A 6,968-nucleotide genomic window follows, 5' to 3' on the forward strand; every position below is an offset into this window, starting at 1 on the left:
CCTTTTTTCAACAATCACAAATTCACACAATTAAATTCAAACCCAAGCTAGCCGAATTTCTATGGGCTCCATAGCAACCCATATTTACATTTATTTTACATTTCAACCACATATTTGTACTTTTCACAATTTAATCCTTAAATAATATTTTTACCAAAAATCACTTAACAAAATGTGATAATTCTATCAACAAATATCAATTTTTCATCATCAAGTATCAAAGACTCATGGATTCATCAATGGAATTTCTTAAAATTTTTAACAATTTTAGAAATTAAGACACGGGCTAGCTAGTACTCGAAGCAACGATCACAGAAACGTAAAAATCATAAAAAATCGAGCGCGAAATATACCTCAATCAAGCTAGAGAAGTGCCGAAATTTCAAAGCCCTATTTTAACTTCTTCTTTGCTTCATTTGGCCATAAAAGATGATAATGGAACCATATTTGATTTTGTTTTTACTTAATTACACATTAATTCTATTATTACTATTTTAACCTTTGTTTAAAACATCATAAATTATTTAATGAATGGCTATTCATGTCAATTTTCATTATCCATGATTTATTCACAACATAAGGACTTCACCATTATTGAATCATAACAATTAAACACTTAAACAATTAGAACATCAACTTTGCATTTTATGTAATTAAGTCCTTTTCTCAAATTAAGCTATTAAACGCTAAAATTATTTCATGAAACTTTCACACATATATAATCACATGCTGTAAACACCAAAAAATAATATTAAAATAATTTTTTAACCTCGAATTTGTGGTTCCAAAACCACTGTTCTAATTTAGCTAAAACCAGGCTGTTACATTTGATCTTTCAAAATAACTTATACGATGTACTTTCTAGAGTTCGCCATACTTATCGTTCCTTCAGAAGACTTCATACACTGTTTTATCAGAGTTCTCCATAGGTTCCTTTCTTTTCTCTTAGAATCCGCCAGATCATGGAATCACTGGCATACTCAGAAAGTCCCTACACTTAATCGAATCCTAATGTTGGGCACTTGAAACTTACCCCTAAGCCTTACTTTTATAATCAATAATTAAATAGTCAGGACTTCGTCGGGCAAGATGTTACAACTCTCCCGCACTTAGGATATTTCGTCCTCAAAATTTTCATCCTTCTAAGGATTCAATGACTTGAGTAAAATGGTTGTACACAACAACCCTTCATCAAAACAACACAACTTCCTAAATTAAGTTTTCAAGATTTCCTTCTTACTTTCATATCCCTTAAAATCTCCGTAGAAATGCCATTTATTTACTTTTGAGATAAATATAAACATTTGGCGGCCAAGCACTTTAGTGCAAATATCACGTGGTTTCCTTGGACAATTGTTAAACTCCCATTAAAGAATATAAGTCGTCATCTGAAACTTAACTTCTCAAATACGTTTTCATGTATTTATTTATGTTATTTCCAACATTTATTTCTTATAACAAATTTCATTACTTTATTTGGGGAAGTCAAATGGTTTTCACTGGACAAGTTTCTCTTGCAAGGCTGACTCTTTCTATAAAATAGGCATGCTAAACACTTTTATTGATGCCCTTACCAGTCTTAGTCAAAATCCTCTTACCTTTTTCCATTCTCTATTTCAAGTTTTTTCCTTCTGTTTTCCTATCATTCCTACGAAATGGCGTGAACTTCCCCTTAAGAGGAGATCACCTTCATGCTAAATGAAGCATCACTTCTTTCATTCTAGTCTCAAATGATTCCTTCAAATATCGGGGATATTTTTCTCAAAAGTAAGGTCCCTGTCTTGGAACCAGGCAACCTTCCAGATGCCATTGAGGCAACATCACTCAAAGCCTTATCCTTTTGCTCCTTCAAGTTTCTTAACCAAAATTTGGGTTCAGGTTCTGGTGTGAATCACTTAAAATCCTTACTATTCATTATTATAAGGATCATCCATTAGCATCTCGTGACCAGAAAAGACTCTTTATAAGATTATATGGGATCCCTATGGTGGACCACAACATGATGTGGTGCAAAAAACGACATCATGCTTGCTGAACATGAACTTGTCGTTGGTCCATGAAGGAAACCTCCATCAAGACCTCATTTTAGCATTGATCTTTAGCTTTCTGGGGTCTCTGGTTACCATTGGACTTGAAAGGTCACATTTTTTTCCAACATGCTCACCATTGTTGTTTAGTGATCTAACCTCAACGGCTCCTTTTTGGTCATTTCAATGCATTTTCATCAGCTCTGCTTAGCGGCAGAGTTGGCCATAATACCTAAGAGACTAAGCCAAGCATGGCACGTTGTGCATACAGGGTCCTTTCGTCTTCACTCTTGGTCTAAAAATCGGCTAAACTAGGTTCTGATGCTAAACCTATAACGCCCTCCAACCAACCCAATGAACCAGATCCGAGTATTGGGTGTTACGTCCTATAAAAGATGTAACTTAAGCTTTTTTTCTTTGTAATTTCTATCTATGAATGTGATAGAGTTTCTTATGAGTGTACATTGTATGGTTATATTTACAATTCACGATAATAAAATTTCCATTAATTTCTATTTTATCTCTCGGCCTACTATTCACATATTGGAATACTACTTAATAAACTTGTGCTCAAACTTGAACATGCCATTTAACTTCCTCTGTATGCATAATAGTCCATCGTGCCGCTTCCTTTTGGCGTAGCTCTGGCGTCGTCTCTCTTCGCGCGTACTTCTTTGCAACCTGAAACATAAAATAACCTTCATAAGTTCAAAAGAACTTGTGAGTTAAACCTTAAATACCTGATTCATTATAAAAAAGTGTGATAGATGCTTTACATGTTTTTCATGTATCATTTGACTTTTCATTAGTTTTTCTGGTGGTTACTTCACTAAGATTCTTTTTAACAGACTGAAATTACTTGTAACGCCCCAATTTTAGGGTTTTCTGTGTTTCTGTGATTTTTAAAATTTGTGTGTGTTCTAGTTGGTTAATATATATATTTTAGTAGGTTAGTGGGCCTTTGGAAGGCCCAAACTTAAGTTAAATCCGTGGTAGTCTTCGGAATTTTAATTTAATGAACAGGTAATGCAATTGGTGTTTGGGCTTTTAAGAGTAAAGGGGTAAAAGATGACACAAAAAGGAGTGTGGTGTAGTGGCAAGGTGGCGCCACTTAGGGGACAAGGAAGTGATGCCATAGAGGAAGTAAGGGGTCTAAGGTTCAAGTCCTGGCTCTTGCAATATATTTTGGTTTTTCATTTCAATAAATCTGGAAGCAAGTAGGTGCGCTTTAAAGTTTAATGTGTTGGATTTATGACACAAATGAGTTAATGGCCTAGTGGTGGTGACATGAGTTGGCATGAGAGAGGAATTTGGTTCGAATCCCTTGGCACGCAAAGGTTGATTATTTTGCTATGTTGGGACGGCAAGAGTTAGTGTTGGTTTTAAACTCTGGTGATGGAGGGATCCCACATCGGGAAGCTAACATAAGAGTAGATGGAGAGCTAGCTTTAAATAGAGCAAACCATGAGGAGAGTAGGCATACCCTTCTTGGCTGATCCCTTTCACTTTGTGACGTATTCATTTGGGTTGGGCGTCAGCTAAGAGTGTTTGGAGCGCGGATTAACTATGATCTCCTAACGGTGTGTATTTCTCATTACTCTAGCGATGGGGCGGCTATTTCAGACATGATGGATGAAATGGGCCATGTGGTCCCAAGGGGTCCGTAGGCCCAAGTGGATAAGTTGTAGAATTACCGAAATACCCCTGTAAAGTAGAATTACCGAAATACCCCTGTAGGGTAGAATTATTGAAATACCCCTGTTGGGTAGAATTACCGAAATACCCTTGTAGGATAGAAATACCGAAATACCCCTACAGGGTACAATTACCGAGATACCCTTGCGGGGTAAAATTACCATTTTGCCCCTAGGGTGTTAAATGACTATTTTGCCCCTCGTGCGTAAATGACTAACTTGTGTGATGATTGGGTTAATTGACGTGGATTTATGTTAGTTATCATTAATTCGTAAGTCTAATGTGTTAGTGATCGATTGTAGGATTATCGCGTGGGAGATATCATCATCAATCGTCATCAACCAGGTGTGTAAACGACACCTCCCTTAGATGAATCGGTAAAAGCGAAATATCAAACGTTGGTATTTTGTGAACTCGCGAGCGTGTGAGTGCTTGTGAGACAGTTGTTAATGAATATGGTGCATTTGGATGATTAGAGTGCAGAGTGTACATTTTCGTACACAACGGTAGGCTTAATGGGCCGAAAACGGGCCAATGGGCCAACGGGCTCACTTTGGTAAAAAGACGAGGTAAGTACTTCTAATTACTTGGTAAACATTAGAATGAGCATGAAACCTTAGCAATAGGTAATAATTACTGAAATACCCTTATGCATGCAAAATTACGATTTTACCCCTAGGGTTATATTTTTTCTGAAAAGCATGATGTTCTGTTTCTGTATATGCATGCCATGACATATTATTTTTGTTGCATGGGACATGGGTTTATATTGATGGAGGAAGCATTCTGGCAGCCTCGTTGCAATCTGGTGGCCTCGCCACATATACCTGTTCTGGTGACTTCGTCACAATATCTGGCAGCCTCGCTGCAATCTGGTGGCTTCGCCACACATATATATATATCTGTCACAATATCTGGCGACTTTGTCACAATATCTGGCAGCCTTGCTGCAATTTCTGTGGTGTGTAGCGGTTGGGTGGGTCGAGTAGTCTCCCCACATGGTGTAAGGCTGGTACGGGGGTGTTATAGATGGCTCTGGGTTGGGATTTCTGCATTCATGATATATTTGTTCTATATCTGCTATGGACCTATGGGTTTCATTCTGATTTCTGTACTGGGCCAAGGCCCAGATAAGTCTGACTCTGAGGTTTGATCTGTTTTGGGCTATGGTTGGGTTATGTTACACACTGAGTTTACCGAACTCACCCTTTATTTTCATCTCTGCAGGAAATCCCCAACCATAGCGGGCTTGGAGCTATGAGGGATTCGGAGTGGCCACATCATCTGCAAAGTTGGTTTTTCTAAGTTAGTTTATTTTTATTATTTTATATTCTGATTTAATTTTGGGTTTTAAGTTGTAATAAGGCCACTATTTAAATTTATTTTTCCGCTATGGTTTTATTTTCTGATTATATTTATACTATGTCGAAACTACTAGTGTTAGGCTGCGCGGGTTTTCAAAATTAATAAATGTTTTCCAGGACTCAACAAGCACAACAAATGGATAGCCTAAATATTGATAAACCGGCTTTTCATTCAACCGCTATTTTTACAAATACCACCCCAATCACTTAAACCAACGAATGCATACTAAGTCGTAAGTCCATGTGACACGTCAGATCTGGCAATAACGTCTGGGCCGGGTTTGGGGTGTTACATTACTATTTTATATTTTAGACCTTTGTCTCCCTCTCAATGTATTTAAGGACTTATCTTCCTTTCATATTCATTAAGCCGTCGCTCTACTAGGCTCTAGATTTGAGATCCAAACTCAAATGACAGTTTCTTTCCTTTGAGGATATTATACTTACAACCCCATCACTTTCAATGTCCATTGTTAAAATCCTATCTTTACATAGTCCTTAACCACTTCGTTTTCCTTTATTAGCAAACTTAAAATCTTATTTCATACGTCCTGATTTTACCACTATCTTTGGGCAAGGTAGACTACGCCTATTACTTCACACAGAGTTCGCCTAGATCTTCCTTCCTTTAAGATACTATTATGCATGCCAATAACACATATCCCGGATCCGCTACCTATTCTAGTGCACTTTAGCATCATTGTTCATTTCTTGTTACTATGCAAGGTTTGCCAATTCATTTACATACGGTGCCCTTCTTTCAAAGTTCGCTGAAAAATTAGTTCTTCCTACTAGTCCCATATGTTATCTCTTACTCTTACCATACCTTTAAAGCCCCATCTTTACTTTGCCTTTAGAGGACTCTTCATATCATTCTTTGCTAATTCCTTACATGCCATTCATTAAAAATTTTCCATTAAGGCATTCATTCATTTAAATAGCTGCAAAGGCTTTCTTTGTATTTGTCACAAGGGCTTTACTTTACAGAGTATTGGAAAAACAAGATAAAAAAAAAACAATGAAAAATAAATTTTGGGAAAAACCAGAGTTTTAATTTTTTTTCAAAACAAGATCTTGATTGTGATATCTAAAATAATAAACACTTAATCAAAATTGTACATTTTCAATTCGTCTACGATGAGCGCTTTAACTGAGTAGTATTCTCTGCTATCCTCAAGCTCACATCTATCGAGTGTGGGCTCACTTTGAATCAGAAAATTATTCACAAAAATTACCAGTGGGGTAATTTTGTAATTTCTCTAAATTTTTGGGTCAAGTTGTAAATCAAAAAAATATCTCTAGAAATTTTCTAAAGCAATCTCTTTAGAGAATTTTTTCTCTACAACTTTCTCTTGAATTTCAAATGTGTGTAAATAATGACCCAAGGCCCTTTTTATATAGGGAGAGCTTAGAGAGTTCAACTATGATTAAACTTAATCATTTTAATATTAAATTAATATAATATTTATCAAGATAAATATTAGATTAAATTTAATATTAAATCTTATTAAAATAATAGAATTTTTATCTACAAGATAAACATTAAATTAAATTTAATATTAAGATAACCACTTTAATATTAAATTTAATTTAATATTAAACTATGAAAATAATATTATTTTGGGTATAATTAATCAAATCAAATTCTTTAGTAGAGTCCTAGTATGAGTGTAACTCTTTTATTGCTCAACCACCAATGACCAACTACCGCCGGCCATCAGGATGCCGTCGTCGCAGCCACCGGCACCGCCGTGTCCGGTGATGTACGTGCGACACCCTTACGGCACTCAAGCCGCCTCGGCTATTGCAGATTGATGCAGGTCAATGACGACCCAACCGGTCTGATCTAGCCACTAGTTGGACTATAGTCCCGATTTCACAT

Source organism: Gossypium arboreum, chromosome 7 (assembly GCF_025698485.1).
Source record: "Gossypium arboreum isolate Shixiya-1 chromosome 7, ASM2569848v2, whole genome shotgun sequence".
In the NCBI taxonomy this organism is placed as follows: Eukaryota; Viridiplantae; Streptophyta; class Magnoliopsida; order Malvales; family Malvaceae; genus Gossypium; species Gossypium arboreum.